At 36.2% G+C, this 19,179-nt stretch overlaps 1 long non-coding RNA gene across 1 annotated transcript in view; it reads right to left on the minus strand.

Annotated features, from left to right (window-relative positions):
* Positions 1-1,668: 1,668 nt before the first annotated feature.
* Positions 1,669-19,179, minus strand: part of LOC130855754 (uncharacterized) — a 51,082-nt gene continuing 33,571 nt past the window's right edge. Inside the window, exon 3 of the long non-coding RNA XR_009054369.1 lies at positions 1,669-3,502. This is a non-coding gene — a long non-coding RNA (uncharacterized LOC130855754). The remainder of the gene's footprint in view (positions 3,503-19,179) is intronic.

The following is a 19,179-nucleotide window of genomic DNA, read 5'->3' on the forward strand; positions in this document are numbered from 1 at the left end:
CCATGTTGCCGAAAATGGCATTGTTTCATCTTTTTTATGGCTGAGTAGTATTCCACTGTATATATGTACCACATCTTCTTTATCCATTCATCGGTCAATGGACATTTAGGTTGCTTCCATGTCTTGGCTATTGTAAATGGTGCTTCTATGAACATTGGGGTGCATGTATCTTTTCAAATTGTAGTTTTCTCTGGAATATGCCCAGAGTGGGATTGCAGGATTATATGGCAGTTCTATTTTTAGTTTCTGAGGAACTGCCATACTGGTTTCCATAGAGGCTGCACCAATTTACATTCCCACCAACAGTGTAGGAGGATTCCCTTTTCTCCATACCCTCTATTATCTGTAGACTATTATTAAAAGTCTGTTATTTATAGACTTTTTAATGATGGCCATTCTGACTGGTGTGAGGAGGTACCTCATGGTAGTTTTCATTTGCATTTCTCTAATAAGTAGCAATGTTGAGCATCTTTTCATGTGCCTTTTGGCCATCTGTACGTCTTCTTTGAAGAAATGTCTATTTAGGTCTTCTGCCCATTTTATAATCAGGTTTGTTTTTGTTTTTTTTTTGATATTGAGTTGTATGAGCTCTTTGTATATTTTGGGTTAATACTTTATTGGTCAAATCATTTGCAAGTATTTTCTCCCCGTCTGTAGGTTGCCTTTTCAGTTTGTTTACGGTTTCCTTTGCTGTACAAAAGCTTGTAAGTTTGATTAGGTCCCATTTGCTTATTTTTCCTTTTATTAGAAAGTTAGTCTTACTTAATGATGTGCCTGACGAAAGACCAGGCATTCTCCATCAATAATCCATTCTAGTATCTTTTTATTCTGATAGTCTGGAAGTTCTTTATGTCCAAGAGAAATCTTTCCTACTCTAATTCCATTTTCTCTTATTTGATCTTCTGTACTATAGACAAAACAAAACAAAGCCAACTCTTTCAAAATCTCTTTAGTCTTTAAGAAATAGGGGATGATTTATTAGGGCATTTGAACACTGGGAACAGTCAAACAACAGAATTGTGATGCTGATTTCCTCTGCCTGTGCTGGCCCAGTCACTCAGTGCAGACAGGGCAGTGCTGATTATAATAGACAGACAGAAAATAACCTTGTCAGTGGCTACTTCAGGTGAAAGAATCCCAAATATTTTATGAAATAAGTGTCATGTACTACTGAGCAGAAAAAACTACTGTTGTACAGGCTGAAACAGACATTTGAAAAGGAAAACGACTACAAAAGCAAGCAGACATTGATGAAGCTGGTTCAATGAGTGTTGCATTCATGTCTCTTTTAGTTTTGCCTGAAGAAATTTCAATAAATCCTGTTAGCAATTTTCTCATACCTCTCTCTGCAGACCATCAAGAATTTCACAATAAGTAAATATGATTTGCTTTTTTATTATTGCATACTGCTCTGGGGGGGTATTTTAAGAAAATTAATGTGCATCACAAATTCTATTTTTTTATAATGTGAGAATTGAAATGTATAACCTATTTGTTGTTTTTAAGACCATTAAATATTTAGGGGTTGCCACAATGTGTTACATTTTTGTTGTTGTTGCTTTCACGTAAACCCAGATATCTTTACTTGATGAAAAATGATAACAAATCCTTAATCCATGCTTTATTTGATTTACTTTTATTAGATAAAATGTTCTATAATCACACAAGGTTTTCAAACATATATTTATTGATTTTGATCATTAAACACATCCCATTTTTGATACCACTGTGTATTAATCAGGTTCTGTTATACGAGGCTATGCCATGGTAGCAAATTAACTCTCAAATCTCAGTGGCCTCACCTAACAGAGGTTTATTTCTTGCTCACATTAACTGTACTCTCTGAGTCAGTGGGGGGCTCTCTTTCACACAGTCTCTCAAGTACCTGGGCTGATGGGGAATCTGACATCTTGTAGCTGCATCATCTGAACATGAGGCCCCATGGTTGCTGCCACAGAAAAGAGAGCCACAGGGTCTCACACCAGCTCTTAGATGCTTTGCCCAGAAATGACACTCAAGAGATTTATGTGCTAAAAAGGTCTTTTATTTGATCACAATATTCTTTTGAAGTTCAGAATGCTCGTCTTTAATTATGTCACCTCCTCTTTTTTTAGGTGAATTCTACTTTGTTAGCCTCCTGTTAGCATTCTTAGGTGTAGACAAAGAATCAAGTCTAGGTCATTTAAATGAGAAGGGATTCATGAAGGGGGATTACAAAGTCCAGGTAATCATTGGAAAGGCAGGAGGAACAGGTTCTAGGCCAAGCTACCACCAGCCCTAGAACCCACCAGTCTTTGTTGCAATAGGGAAGATACTGTTCTCATAGCTAACCCCAGGACCATGACATTGAAGCCAACTGTGCCAGCAGAGTGGACGTCAGGGCCCTGTCTGCTCTACAGGTAGTTTCTGACAGATACAACTGAGAGGCAGAAACTAATTACAGGACCTCACCTTAGACTCAGAGGCTAGGGAGGTTACAAAATGTTAAATTTTAGAATTTACTTCGGGAGGATAGAATTCACAATGTGGGGAACTATAAGGCGTGGGGTGGTTTTTCAGCAGATTTGAGGCTGCCATGAATAACATGTTTACTATACTTTCTTTTATAGAACTCATTTTCTTTGCACTTGTAAATTTGTTTTCTGTTACAGAAGTAATATAACTAGAGATAAGAAAGAAGCACTCAGACTGCTACCACCTTAACAAAGCCATTGTTATTATTTTGGTATATTTCCTTTTTGCTCCTTTTCTATGCACAATTCTTTTCTATAAAATTATTTGACAATGAATACTGATTTCCTAGTGAAATATTAGAACACAAACATTTTGTCCCATGTTGCCACATTATCTTCAAGATCATGAATTTTAGTGGCTGGGCAATATCACAACAATTGGAATGGCTTTACTATGTAAATTTACCATGTAAATATAATATTGTGATGCAAATCAATAGGTACAAGCTCTCTGACTACAACTGCATGCTTATTCTTTCATTTATGTTGTGATTATATCAACATCTTGATGGTTACCTTATTTTCCAATTTTCATCAACATGTGTGACCTCACAGAGACAGTCCAAGACTCAACGCAGATAAGGAAACAAATGTAAAATGTTCAGGCAACTGTTTCATTTAAGTGCAAAAACATAATCTTCAGTCTTTAGAAAAAGGGACTTTCAGTATGTATCATCCGTGCTGGTAGCCAGTCTTTATATAATGCAGGTAATTTTTTAAAATTCCAGACAACTGTTTCATTATTCATTTGCTGATGTCATCATAAACTTAATGTAGTTTCCAACCATTACATACAGCAAAATCCAATTTTGTTGAACTATCCCACCCTTTCAAAAAAGTCACACACACTAATAGCCTTAGGGAAAATCCATTAATTTTCGTATTGAGCACTCCTTACTCCAAAGAGCTCTGCTGGGCCCTGTGTGAACACAGAGATGTATGCCACGCACCACCTGCCAAGGAGACACTTAAAATCTCTGATCAGGAACCTAAAAAAACAAAACAAAACAGCAGTGTGTATTGTATTGCCTTTTAAGTTCTATTTAAAGGCACTAAGAAAAAAGAAAGAAAAATTTTTTTCTATTTCTTTAATTTTGTATCTATATGAGATAATGGATGTTCACCAAACTTACTGTGCTCATCCTTTCACGATGCATGCAAGTCAGATCATCATGCTGTATACCTTAAACTCACACAGTGTGTATGTCAACTATACCTCAATAAAAATGGGGAAAAAACCAACAAGTGTTTATTTTGCAAGCAGTTCTAGGTTTGGGGAATATAAAAAATAATAAAATACTCATTGAAAAGAAGATTATAGAAAGTAGAGTAATTTAGGGAGTAAAAAGACAAAAGAAAAAATCATTAAATATTATTTTATAATTAAGCATAGTGTGTTCCATGGTATATAAAATTAAAAGTAACCCAAACTGAGTTTTGTTTTAGACAAAGATAGGGGAAAATAAGTTTCCAGGCTACGGAAGCTTAGAAAAGATACAAATGAGAGAATCAGTGTCACTCTCTAGAAAATGATATACATTTAGTGCTAATAGAGCATGTATCTATCTATGCGTATATATGTATGTATATGTGTATATACAATAGATGATATAATCAAGTTTTTAATCAAAATATATGAAATACAATATCATTTATTTTAAGAAGATGTGGGAATTCCCTGACCTGTCCAGTGGTTAGGACTCCACATTTTCACTGCCGAGGGCCTGGGTTCAATCCCTGGTCAAGGAACTAAGATCCCACAAGCCACGCGGTGCAGCCAAAAAAAAAACAACGATGACGTAAAGTATCTGTTTGAAGCTTTCTAATAGTTTTTAAGAGCTAACTCTGAGGAGCAGAACAGGGAGTGGAATAAGGTATACTTTTATTTTATATACTCCTATAACTTTAAATTGTAAAAAAAAAAAGATTTAATAATTATAAATAAATGCAAAATATTGAGTGGATACGACAAACAGTTTAAGAACAGTGAGTGGTATGTTTATGGTTATAATTATTGTGGTAGACGTAGACTGCATTCATTTGTTGAAAATCATCAATTTAGATACTTAAAATTGGTGAATGATATGTAAATCATATTTCATTAAGCACAAAAAGATAAAAAATAAAGCCACTAAAAGAACTGGATTGATAGTCAAGAGATGTGAGTTTTATTCATAATTCTAGCACTGTGTTATTTTTGACAAGTTATTCAAACTCTCTGGGCCTCACTTTCCTCATCTGTAAAGAGTTGTTAGACTGGGTGACAGCTCAGATGTTTCACCCCTAACATCCTGCAAATACGGGAAATATCCCACAGGCTTTCAGTGGTTCTCATCAAAAAAGAATAATCAACATATATATTTATTATATGTGTGTATATTTACGTACACACACATACAGATACACATACAAATGATATTTGCTTTGAGAAAACCTGTAAAATGGGTATCCTGTATAAAATTCATGAAGTACTAGTAGAACATTAAAATTGATCATGAACGAATAATTATCCCTTAAGAGTTTTCTACAGCACTTGCAGTTGTGGAAGTCTTGATCTGCTTCCATTCTATAAAAATGTTAATGAACTGCTGAACAAGATTCTCTCAAATGGGATCATTTAGGCTCACGTTTAAGTACCAGATTCGGTTAAAAGAGAATAGTTATTGTTTACAAATGCCTAATGGACAGCCAGGCTCTGAACAAAGTACTTTTCAAATGTAATCTCATCTAATCCTCACAGCAGCCCTGAGAAGGAGATACTACTTTTCATTTTGCAGACAAGGAAACTGAGACTCAGGAGGTTAAGTAATTTGTCCAAAGCCAGTAAACGGCAGAGCCAGTTTTCCAACTCAGGTCTGTCTGACTCCAAAGTCCATGCTCCTTCCATCCTAATCTATTTTGTAGACCTTTCCCACTGACTTAATTAATACTGATATTCCTCTTATGACAATCCTAATTCATCTGAACTAATTTCTCATGTCCCACTGTGTTTAAAACCAGGAAAATCACTTAGAAGGTGATTTTCCAAAAAAGTTTAAAATACAGTCTTATTTAAAATCTAGTCTTAGTTTTTAATAATATTATATTTTATATAAAATATAAATATATATGCATACGCACTGGCATTAGTAGAAAGCATCATTATTTAGGGCATAAATAATTTCCTTTATATTCTTTCCCATGTATTTTTCTAAAAAGCATTGAAAAAGAGCTTCCTCCCTTGAACCCCTAGCTGCTGAAGAACATTTGACTCAAAGTTTCTTTCTGAGTCTCAATCATTCTCAGAGGAATCCCAAAGTAGTTTCTTTTCTTCCTTAAGTTTCTTTTGAAGGATACTTCATTTGTAATCATTATTACTTAGCATGCAACTTGTATATCAGGATTGCAAAGGCTTTTACAATTATTGTCTAATACATTCTTCCAGCAGCTTCTAGGGAGACCAACATTTTACAGAAAAGCAAAATGAGACGTAGTTATGTTCATTTACTTGGCCAGAGTGATGCAGTGACTTTCCACAGATACAGCCAAGGGAGAGTCTTGGCTCGTTAAGACAGAAACTCTGCTCCTTGAATGATAACATTTCATAGTTACACTCATCCTATAATTGCAGAAAGTCCACTTCGCTTTATGAATGAATCAGTGAGAGAGATTCACTTAAAAAAAAATCTTGAGTTCTCAATTTACTTTCCAGAACTGATTCACCTTAGTTGCAGTTATCTTTCAAGTGTTTACCCTTGAGTTAATTGATAAAAGGCTTTAGCTCTTCATTCTTATCTTTAATTTTTGCACTGATTTCAAAATGAAAAACACAACACAGTTTTATGTCCAACAGATTTCCTTGCCACCATCCTGGCTTGCTCTTTTAAATTTTTGCATTAACATAGAGCTTGATGCTAAATAAGTGTGAGAGAGACGTTGCAGGTCTCCACGTAAACAGGAGTCCTGTATTTGACTTCTAGCCAGATCCACCTGAACACTGGTCCCTGGTATTAAATCAGTATTTTTTTTTATTCACTTTACTGTTCATTCTTGGCAAGAGGAGCTTCCGTCTTTTAACCTTTCTCATGACTAAGCTGAATGTGTCTTTGGTTTGGATGAAATATTATACCGTTAAGAGAAGGTAGTAAATCTTTGCTATATGGTTAATAAATAAGACCGTGGTTTTTATATTTGATTTCATGATGTCTTGAATTTGTAGTTAATAAGCAGACTCTCCAGCATCATATTATAAATGAAATGCCAACTTTATTTAAAATTTTATGTTAGGTCATATGATAACTTGACAATTATTTTGATAGCTACAAAGGAAATGAAACACCAGCAGAATTTATTTAAGAAGCTCTGTCATCGTGTACATTTAGAATCAGGAAAATAAAACTCCAGTAACAGAAGCACTAGTATGTTTTATTAGGTAAAATCTGAACAACAATCTTTAGATGGGTTTATTAATAATTTTACAGATGAGATATTTATTAATTTCTCTGAAGCATAATTTAGAAATTTCAGAAGTATAATTTAGAAATTTCATTATGTGACAAATATTGGCAGTCTTTTTTGCAACTGATTTTTCTCTAACCATCCTTTAAGGATGTTTTCTTAACATTAATTATGATTAATGTTCAGAAAATTAATTTTCTTTTGTTTAACTAGTTTCATTCAATCTTTTGAATTAAATCACCTCCTTAAAATACTTATGTAAGGTCAAGTTTTTCGAGAAATCCAAAATAAGAGGCAATAAATTTATGCAGCTGAGAAACTTAACATATACTGTACATCTAAATTGTGCCTAAACATAAATTCAAACATTTCTGTTGGATGAATCCAGTGTGATGTACTTTAGTCTTTATAGAATTGAGAAAAAATCGAATTAGTAAAATGATGTTTCTGCCATCAGATTAATTAGTTGACTCATCTCCTGGCTGAGAGAGTGAGGCTGTCCACATGAAGCAGTCACTGGACTGGAGACCCAGAATGACTGGGTGCAAATTCTGGCTCTCTTGACGATGAGTCACTGATATCTGTGTATTCGGTCATCACCCATAAAATGTTATAATGATATTTTTAGACTTAGGTGAATGGTGAAGGATATTTTATCAAGTGCTTATAAAATGCTTTGAAGGTTAAAAGTCCTGAATGTTATTAGATCATAATATATAGAGCAGATAGATACTAAAAAAACTGCTCACTCATTTTACTGTCATGTTTGAATGGATTTCCTAAGATTGAGAAACTTACTTAGCTAAATATAGAGCCCAGTTGCTGGTCTTTGGAGGGAAATGCTATGTTAGACTCACTTAGCAATGACAGTATATCAGTCTCTAATGTAGTGCGGATATAGAATTACATATTCTAGTTGACTTTACTTATTTTAGTGTCTTTCAAACTAGTCCTCTAGAAATTTCAGAATTTTACCTTCAAATTATTTATTTTAACATAAATAACCTGGTCCCACCCAATCCTTAAGGGTATATTTACTTGAACCCAGTCATTCCACTACATACTGGTCTAGCTATGACTCTCTGATTACCAATGCTCTGATTATCAAGTCACGATTGCTGGGAGCTCCAGATTTTGAGCTGACCTTGATTTTACTGTCTTTTCAACAGGTGACAAGTCCTGGGAATGACTTTTCCTCTAAGCTACACGTTACAAAAATACCTCTGTTAATAGCCCTTCTGAGAATTTCCAAAGTAAAACAAACAAATGAACAAAAAAAGTCTCAAAATCCTGAATATTAGCAGGCACATAAAATTACACGATCATCTCGCCCAGTGGGTGATACATAGGGTTGACCTGCTGCTTTGTGGTTTCTTCACTGTGCCACGAGGATGTGTGTGCGGAGACACGGAGGAGCAAACAGCAAGGCTGCCCACGAAGGCAGACCACAGGAGGGGCTCGGGCAGGAAGCAGTTTCACTTCCCGGTGGGGGAACCCACAGGGCCGAGGCTGCAGGGAGGCAGTGAGGCACCTCCGCAAAATTTAAGGAGGCACCCGCTCTCCCGGGCAGCTTGAGGGTAAGGCTGAATTTGGTACCCCACGAGTCCTGCCCTGGGAAAAGGGCTTAACAAAGTCTGTGCCAGGGAAAAACAAGCAGCTACAAACCTGGGAATCTTGAAGCTGGCAGTGTGAGTTGGAGAAGCCAATCAAATCCACTGAAGAGCTAAACTGAGAAGTCCTTTGTTTTCTGCTGTGTACCGTCTCTGGCCTCAGGGTACTAAATTCCAAGAGTTTCACAACCCTCATTTCCTGCTTTCCCAGGAGCACCCACAAAGAGGAAGGGACAATTAATTCTGGGGAATCGATATGGTGACAGCAGGGAAGAAATAAGGTGTGAAAAAAAAAAAAAGAAAAAGGAAGGTCAGAGTAAATTACATACACAAAGTGTCCTGGGGTTCCCTCCGGGTCAACATTCCCTTTACTGGGCTGGGCATGGAGCCTAGGTGGAGGCCTCCCTGCCAGATGGCTTCAAAGCCCGGGTTGCGCTTCGAGGGACCCTTTCACCCTCTTGGTAGTTACTGCTCCCCTTTGCACAGAGTCTGGAGTAGCCAGAGCTGTGTTTTCATTTCACAAAACTGAACTTAAAAAGCTATCACTAGGGACTTCCCTGGTGGTCCGTGGCTGGGGCTCTGTGCTCCCAGTGCATGGGGCCTGGGTTCAATTCCTGGTCAGGGAACTAGATCCCGCATGCTGCAACTAAGACCCAGCACAGCCAAATAAATAAATGAATATTTTTCTTTTGAAAAGGCTATCACTGAACTTAAGTTGCTACTTCAAGCTTCTATTCTGCTTAATAGCAGATTGTAGATAAGCTTACTTCTGAGTTTTTTTTATTATTTCTGGTAAATTGCATGAATTCAAAACTCCCCTCCCCACCTCACCCTGTCTCCCCAGAATGGCATCTCAGTTCTCGGAGACACAAGATGAAGTGTCAGGTTCACCAACGCCCCTTTAGGTTGATATTCACTGCTCATGTCGTCAGGCATCAGTCCTGCAATGGCAGTTCCTTATCTTGACTGTGGTGATTCACCCTGGGCCACGTCTTCACCTCTCTTAGGGACTGGGAAACTTGGATGTCCTCCTGTGCCACTCTGGAGACTTGGGGGCTGTCTTAGACACATCTGGTCTACCCTTTTCTTTCTCGTTTACCTTGGTCTCACCTGAGAAGTGAACACAGGTCCCTCTGCTCTTAGATCCCCAAAGCTCTCTGAGGATTCTATCAGTCATCGTGACTCCTCCCCAGCCCCCTGCCCCTGGGGACTCAGTCATATCTTGAGTCACTCTCTCTTGCTCTCTTATTTGACCCTTCTCTCTCACAGTGTTTTTGTTTGTTTGTTTGTTTTATACATTTATTTATTTATTTATTTACTTACTTATGGCTGCATTGGGTCTTCGTTGCTGTGTGCAGGCTTTCTCTAGTTGTGGTGGGCAGGGGCTACTCTTTGTTGTGGTGTGCACACTTCTCATTGCGGTGGCTTGTGTTATTGCAGAGCATAGGCTCTAGGCACGTGGGCTTTAGTAGTTGTGGCTCACAGGCTCTAAAGCACAGGCTCAGTAGTTGCGGCGCTCGGGCTTAGTTGCTCTATGGCATATGGTATCTTCCCAGACCAGGGATCGAACCTGTGTCCCCTGCATTGGCAGGCAGATTTTTAACCACTGTGCCACCAAGGAAGTCCCTCTCTTGTAGTGTTAGAGATTATCTAACACTACAGTGTCCACTAGTCATATGTGGCTACTGAGCTCTTACAATATGGCCAGTCCAAAATGAGATGCACCAAAAGTGAAAATGCAGACCAATTTCAAAGGCTTAGTTTGAAGAAAATATTATAAAATAGCTCATTAATACTTCTGTATACCTTACATACATGTTGAAATGGTAATGTTTTGGATATGTTGAATTAAATATAAAATTTAGTGTATATAATTAAATATATGATTAAATATATAATTATATAAAGATAGTGTTACAATTAATTTCACTTTTTCTTTTTACTTTAAGAAATGTAGCTACTAGAGGGGCTTCCTAGGTGGTGCAGTGGTTAAGAATCCACCTGCCAATGCAGGGGACGCGGGTTCGATCCCTGCTCCAGGAAGATCCCACATGCCTCGGAGCAACTAAGCCCGTGAGCCACAACCATTGAGCCTGTGCTTTAGAGCCTGTGAGCCACAACTACTGAGCCCATGTGTTGCAACTACTGAAGCCCATGCTCCTAGAGCCTGTGCTCCGCAACAAGAGAAGCCATGACAATGCGGAGCCCACGCACCACAACGAAGAGTAGCTCCCCACCGCAACCAAAGAAAGCCTGCGCACAGCAAAAAAGACCCAACACAGCCAATTAAATAAATAAATTTATAAAAAAAAAAAGAAATGTAGCTACTAGAAAATTCAAATTGCATTGTATTTCTTTTGGACAGAGCACATATAACAAATAAGGAAGAGTTATGGACTGAATTGTGTCACACCACGCCACACAAATTCACATAGCCTTAACCCCCAATGGAGATAGGACCTGTAAGGGGTAATTACTGTTTAATGAGGTCATAAGGGTAGGTATGTAATCCAATAGGATTGGTGTCCATTTAAGAAAGGAAGAGACACCAGGAAAGCACAGACAGAAGAATGACCATGTGAGGAAACAGTGAGAAGGCATCAGTTTACCAGCCAGGAAGAGAGGCCTCACCAGAAACCAACACTGCCAGCACACTGATCTTGGACTTCCAGCCTCCAGAACTGCGGGAAAATCAGTTTCTGTCTATGGTATTCCATTACAGCAGCCCTAGCAGACTAATACAGGAAGGACAACTCATTCTGATATCATGTCTTCTTTTAAAATCAAATGTTTATGGCATTAGTTTTAGTTTTTAATCCTTAAAAACCCTTTCTCTTAATCTCCTGTCTGTGTCAGGAATTTTTAAAATCTAGTTTGAAACTCAAGAGCTGAGTGAAAACGGACTCCTTAGTTCCCTGTTCTCTGTTGTGACCTTCCTTCCCCAAGGCTGTAGAAGGAACTACCCTCTGCTGCCTGAAGTTGAGGGAGAAGTCACAGAATAGGAAGCATGGAAAATGAAAAGTATATGGTTAATATCATAATATCAATCTGCTATAGTAGTTATTCAATACTTTTCCCCCTTTCCCCATTTTATCAAATTTTGGGAGATCTAATTTTGTTTATTTGGCCATTCATTAATTTGTCCCATATTTGTTGCCTACAGATTGATTATGTATATTTTAGGGTGTATAACTTTTAGATAGCATTTGCATTAAAAATTTCAGATCTTTAATTTAACAATGAAAGATTTTATATGCTGTTAAAGAAATTGAAAGTATCATAGAAAGTGTATGGTAATGGTGGAGAGAGATGGCTAAAGGTACTAAAACCCTGTTGTCCGTGTCATTATAGCTCAAAAAGTTTTGTTAGTTATGGAGGAGACCTTGTTGTCCACCCTCAGCACAGATCCTACTTTGCCAGAAGTCCTGTAATTCCTGATGTAACAAACATGGCACACACAGGGTCAGTCTTGGCTTCTGACCATGGCTGTACACATAGTCACTGGGGGACAGCGGAGGGGCAGAGAGCCAGCTCTTGTACTTGGACGGACATGGATTGATTCTCCCATTCTTTGTACTTTTCTGATTCACCAGGCATAACTGAGTCTTAATGTTCTTTTCACTTCATTATGAATATGTGTTTACTTCTTTGTGAACCTCTGGAGAGCAGGACATTATAACTTTCATTTCTGAATATTCCTTTGTATGTAGCAGATGCGCAATAAATATTTTTGGAATGAAACAAAATGAATGCATGACTCCAACAAGTTCTGCCCTCAGATCCTCACTTCAGACTTTCTCTTACCTCTTTTCTCCGCTGGCCTGGACACAGATCAAGCATCCCCCTCCAGCTACTTTAATCTTAACCAACCTCTCCTCTTCTTTATAAAAACAAATTATTTAAAAAATTGTTTAATTACCCAAGTACTACATGAAGATATTATCAATATAACATGATAAAATAATGCAAAGAGATTGTAAAAGCCCATTACCACTTCATGGCAATCTCCTCTATTGCACAGCAGCGTGGGAATAGCTTCTACCACCTTTCCCATGTATTTTTATATATGCATTATATATCTACTAAAATAGATATATATGTGTATACTAATACATTATTACCAATATATTACATATATTAAAATACATGTTTAATCTAAATAATTTTATGCTGCTGTATATACTGTTCAGCAGCTTGCTTTTTTTCTCCCTCCACTGAATTGCTTGACATCCTTTTATGTCATTATGCATACATCTCCCTTGTCTTTCTCTTGGCTGTTGCAAGTATTCTGTAGCACAGAGGAACCAAAATACACTTCAGATATATTTAACTTCTTCTCTATTGGTGATTATATAGGCCATTTGCAATTTTTCACTGTTATAAACAATGAAACAATGAACATCCATTTATTTACATGCTTCTTTGGACACATGTACAAGTGTTTTTGTTTTCTTTTTTTTTAATATTTATTTATTTGGCTGTGTCAGGTCTTAGTTGCAGCACGCAGGATCTTTTGCTGTGGCACGCAGGCTCCAGAGCACAGGGGTCAGTAATTGCAGCACGTAGGCTTAGTTGCTCCATGGGATCTTAGTTTCCCAACTAGGGGTGGAATCTGAGTCCCCTGCATTGGAAGGCAGATTCTCAACTACTGGACCACCAGGGAAGTCCCACAAGTGGTTTTTGACAATAGATCCTTAGAGGTTGACTTGTTAGGTTAAAGGATACATTTAAGTGCTGGGGAACATCCTGAGGAAGAGGCTTTCTTGGCCATTTGCCATACAATGTTTCCTTGCTTACAAACCAAACAGACTTGCTAAAATGTACTAGTGCAGAATGACATAGAAAGACTTAGACTGTTCCAGTCCAAGGAGGTAATTTATGTAAGTTGTACAACCATAGATAGAAACCATATGATGTCCTTTAACATCCCTTTGACATCCTGTAGCTAGCTTCCTCCACAGCATAGCAGTATGGAAAATATCCTTCTGAGCCTCTCCCATGCATTTGCATTGTGTCTTGAAGATTTTTGCATGCCTGCTATTTGTTTTTTGTTTGTTTTTTATAAATTTATTTATTTATTGGCTGCGTTGGGTCTTCATTGCTGCATGCAGGCTTTCTCTAGCTGTGGTGAGTGGGGGCTGCTCTTCCATTGTGGTGCGCAGGCTTCTCATTGTGGTAGCTTTTCTTGTTGCAGAGCACAGGCTCCAGGTGCATGGGCTTCAGTAGTTACATTATGTGGGCTCCACAGTTGTGGCTTGCGGGCTTACTTTCTCCATGGCATGTGGGATCTTCCCAGCCCAGGTATCAAACCTGTGTCCCCTGCATTGGCAGGCAGATTCCTAACCACTGTGCCACCAGAGAAGTCCCCATGCCTGCTATTTGTGATACCTCTCTCAATGAACAGAGGAAGGTGCCTTCAGTACTCCAAATGAGAAAAGAAATGTTGTTATAAGTCATTACTGTCTATCACCTTGTTCAAGAAGGGGATGGTGAGTCATATCATGAGAATCAGAGTCATTGGGTCATGGCCAAGGTGATAGACCTCAAGACTTGTATCTGCTCCATGGATACGATTCAACAGTTAATGTGGAAAACCTTACTATCTGAGTGGTGAGAAACCAGAGTGAGTACTGTCTGAACACTTAATATTATCCTGAGAAGGAAATAAAGTGATTTTTCTGAAAACCTTTTCTGATATCTGTCTCTTGGAGTTCAAAACTTTTTCACTCACTGATTTATATAAAGAAAGAATTACTGAGGATTTGTCAGGAGCGGGTATATCCTCTAACTGTTGGTTTTTGGTTCAAAATTCCCCAAACTAATATATTTAAAATTTTAATAGATATATTGCCAAACTACCCTCCAAAATGCAGGTATCAATTTGTACTCCACCTATAGTGATTCATACTATCAACTGTCATCTGATCTGTGTATCCTCTTATGAATTGTCTGTTTATAGCCTTTGCTTATATTCTAATTCATCTATATGTCTTCTTTATTGACTTGTATGAATTCATGACATATTATGTATATGAAACTTTCACTATATATGGTTAATATTTCCTGTAATTCTTTTGGTCTTTTGATTTTGCTTATGATGTTTTCATTCAAAAATGTTAAATGTTTATTCAGTTACATATATTAATCAATATTAATACTTTATAGGCTTTATAACTGTAAGAATTTTAGTTTAAGAAGGCCATATATCACCAATGTCATTAACATATTCTTCAATGTTTTCTTTTAATATTTTAAATATGTCTTTAACTAAAATTCTAAAATATGAGTACATTCTTACTAAAAATTTAAGAAATTTCTAGTAATACGATGAGCTAGGCCTTAAGTAAAATCCTTCCCAGTATAGCACATGGAAAAACATCATATAACTTATCAAAATAAACAAAAACTTTTTAATGTATGTTTGTCTGAGGCTGAGCTGGTGAGAAATTAAGGGAATTTTTCAGAAGCTAGGGAAAAAGAAAACAAAATCTGCAGGCTTAGACAAAGTTCTGAGTGTTTATGTGATCCTTAGTAGCCAACAGCCCAAGTTTGAATGGGCCCAATGAGAAGACCAGGGTCCAAAGCAAGGTGAGAGCTAGAATAGGGTACCTTCAAGGATGACTCTTTCAGTGGCTGAACTAGAAAAATACCACCCAGCAGAGTGTTAGTGATGATATTTACCAATCTCACTTGCGCTCTGGGCAGAACTGAACAAAGAAGAAAAAGCCCTGAGAATTCTTAATCATAAGCCTACTTTCACATGTGTTTAGAACTGGAATTCATACTACCTGCACATTCCAAAAAGACCTCAAGCCAAAAATGTAGTTGGGAGTATCCCTAATATATAGAGGAAGCAAATCCAAACCCTCCTCAGAAAAATACTTGTTACATTCAAATTTCCATAAACATTGTCAAGGAATATGACTTTAGATACATGAGGAAATAGCAGAACAAACACACTGCAGAGTCAGACATTAAAATCTTCAAATAACTGAATGGCCTAGTATAGAATAAAATATAACTATGTTTAATGTATTTAAAGAAAAAATTTTAAACATTATTAGAAGAATGCCAAACTATAAGCTATCAGAATTGGCCACACAAATTTCAAAAAGAACCAAATAGAATTTCTCCTATTAAAAATGTAATAATTGAAATTCTAAATTTAATGGGAAGCTTAAAGAGTAGATCAGGCACAGCTGAAGAGACAATACATGATAGAATGGAGGAAATTACAACAAATTCAGAAGAAGACAAAGAATGAAACTACAAAAGAAATATTAAGAGACATAGAGGACACAGAACAAGAAGTTCCAACACATATTTAGCTACAGTTCCAGGAGGAGATAATAAAGATGAAGGAAGAAATTATATTATTCAAAGAGATAATGGCTGAGAAATCCTGAAATCTGAGGAGAGAACTTCTTTTCATCTAGTAATGAGAAACAACAATATACAGATTCAGAAAACAGAAAGAATTGCAAACAGAATAAATAAAAAGAAATCCACACTTAGCCATATTATAGTGAAATTTTAAAATACCAAAAGCAAGGAGATTATATTAGAAGCATCTAGAGAACAAGATAGTATTATCTCTAAAGGAACTGTATTTAAACTGATAGATTTTCCCACCACGACAAAGGAAGCCAGAAGACAGTAGAATGGTACATTTAATGTGCTGAGAGAAGATAAATGTCAAAATATCCTATTATAGGCAGCAAAATTATCTTTCAAACATGAGGTTAAAATAAAGTTAATTTCTGACTGAAAAAATTGAGAGCTTTTATTACAGCAAACCCTTATTCTAAGATCTTCTAGAGAACGTACTTCAGGATGAGGGATAACAAACACAGGAGAAAGTCTGAGTGTAAGAAATGGTGAGCAAAGAATATGGTAAACATGTAGATAAACCTAAGCAAACGTTTACTGAATAAACCAGTGATAATGTTTACTTTGAGGGTTAAATAAGTTAAGCTACACAACAACAGAATGTATAATGAAAAGAGTGGTAAAGGGAGTTAAAACATTCTAAGGTTCTTTTATTTTCCTAAATGTGGATAACATTGATTATAAGTTAAATATAAATGTTAAAATTTCTAATGTAACTATATTCATTCATACATATTGCTACATAGCAAATTCCCACAAATTTAGCAGCTTAGAATATAGAATAATGTACATTTCTGTTTCTCAGCTTCCACGGGTCAGGATTTCAGGCATGGCATAGCTGAATCCTTTGCTCAGGGTCTCACAAGGCTGCAGTCAAGGTGTTGGTCAGGCTGAGATTCTCATCTGGAGCTCAGGGTCCTTTCCCAGCTCATTCAGGTTATTGGCAGAATTCAGTTTCTTGTGGTTGTAGGCCAGAGGCCTCAGCTACTAGTGGCTGCCCACTCAGCAAGTCACAATATGACTGCTTGTGTTCTTCCAGGCCAGCAAGATAAATCTGCTGCTTCAAATTTCCCTTTTCTGGAAGGGTCCAGTCCCTCTTAAGGATTCTCTTGAATAGGTCAGGCTCACCCAGGATAATTTCCCTTTTGATCAACTCAAAGTCATCTAAAGTGGAACCTTAATTATACTTTCAAAATTCCTTCACCTTTGCCATATGATTTAATCAAGACAGTAATATCCATTATATTCACAGTCCCATCCACATTCATGGAAGGGGAATTATAAATGACAGGATGGGAGTTTGGGGTCTATCTCAGAATTCTGCGTACCTCAGTAATCACTAAAAAGTACAATTAGATTCTATATTTTCCAAATCAATAAAGGTGAAAAAAGAATAAGGGAAAGAAAAAGTATAGTCAACTAAAACAAAGAGTGACAACATTGAAAAGTGGGGTAAATAGAAAACATAAAATAAAATGATAAATAAACCACAATCAATATCAAGAAACTACATTCTTCAAATGCAGTTAAACATTGTCAACTGAATTTTTTAAAAGTTCAACTCTTTGCTATTAAAGAAGAGACACATCTCCCCGTAAGAACACAGAAAGGTTGAAAGGAAGGCAAGTAAACACTAACTGGAAGGAAACTGAGATAGCTATATAAGAAACAAATTCAACTTCAAGAAAAAAATATTACTGGAGATCAAATAGGTCACTACATATTGAAAAAAAATTCAATCCACAAGTGAGATATAAAAATTTTAAACTTGTCAGCATTTAAAACAGCTTCAACAAATGGGATGCAAAAATTGTCAAAAGTTCAAGAAGAAATGATCATATTACTGTTAGTTGGCAAGATTTTAACATTTTTCCTTCTTTGATCAATAGATCAAGCAGACAAGATCTGAATAGATAATTATAACACTTGGCCTAATAGATACAGAATATTGTACTCAATTACTAAAGAATACATATTTTTTTCAAACATATGTGGAACTTTTACAAAAAATGACCACATACTAGGACACAAAGTGTCTCAATAATTGTCCAAGAATCAGTATTTTTGACCACAATAAAATTAAGTTAGAAATAAATAATAAAATAATAACTTAAAACTTCTATATATTTGCAAATTTAGAAAAATACTTCTAAATAACTGATAGATCAAAGAAAAAAATTATAACAGTAATTAGAAAATGAGTAAAAAATGTGTGGTATGCAATTAAAGTGAGACTTTGGGGGAATTTACAGACAAATGCTTAAATGGAAAAGAAAAAAATGATAATAAATGAGACAGAATAAATGAGAATTCACCTTCAGATTTTATAAACAAACAAATAACAAAAACAACAGGAGATAAAGCAGAAAAAGCAGAATGTGGGAAATAATAAAGATAAAAGAAATTAATAAAGTAGAAAATAAATGATGTATTACTTAGAAATATATGTATATTACTCTTTATATATTAGTAATATATTACTTAGGTCTTATTACTTAGTAAATAATATATTAATTAATAACATATTTATTACTTACAGTAAGTAATAAATATTATTTTTATATATTACTTATATAATACTGTATTTTTTTTTCCATAGGAGAAAAAAAAGCTTAAACCAAAAGAAAGCAGTGAGTAACACCAGCTTCAGGTTAATGGTTATTTCTCTGGGGGAGGAGGGGAAGCAATCATTTAGGGGCCCCCAGAGGTCTTCACTGGTGTAGGTAATCTATTTTCTTAGCTGGGTGGGAAAGACACTGGTAACCATTTATACTTTTACTTCTCTTCCTCTTTAAATTGTGCATATACAGTATATAATTTCCTTCACATTGTGATGTTTCACATTTTTAAAGTTAAAAAAATTTTAATAATACAGATAAAGCAAAAATCTCCTTTTAACTAAGCCTCCCCCCAGAGGAGGATTAACTCTCATCAGTTTTATGCATGTTTTTCTAGATTTTTTCCTATGTATTAACATACATATATCTGAGAAATATATAGTTTGCTATTTTGTGGGGTGGGGTTGGTATTATATTACGTAAGTGACGTTATATCAACTGTACTATTTTAGAATTTGTTTCTTTCTCTTAATAATACCTCTTAGCAAACTTTCTCTATAAGCACATGGATACCTATCTCATTATTTTGTGTGTGAGCTTTCATAGTATATCAACCAGAAGAAGCTAGGCTGTGCAACAGGAACAAAGCTAGACTCTTGGTAGCTTATAACA

Source organism: Hippopotamus amphibius, chromosome 6 (genome assembly GCF_030028045.1).
Source record: "Hippopotamus amphibius kiboko isolate mHipAmp2 chromosome 6, mHipAmp2.hap2, whole genome shotgun sequence".
Lineage (NCBI taxonomy): Eukaryota > Metazoa > Chordata > Mammalia > Artiodactyla > Hippopotamidae > Hippopotamus > Hippopotamus amphibius.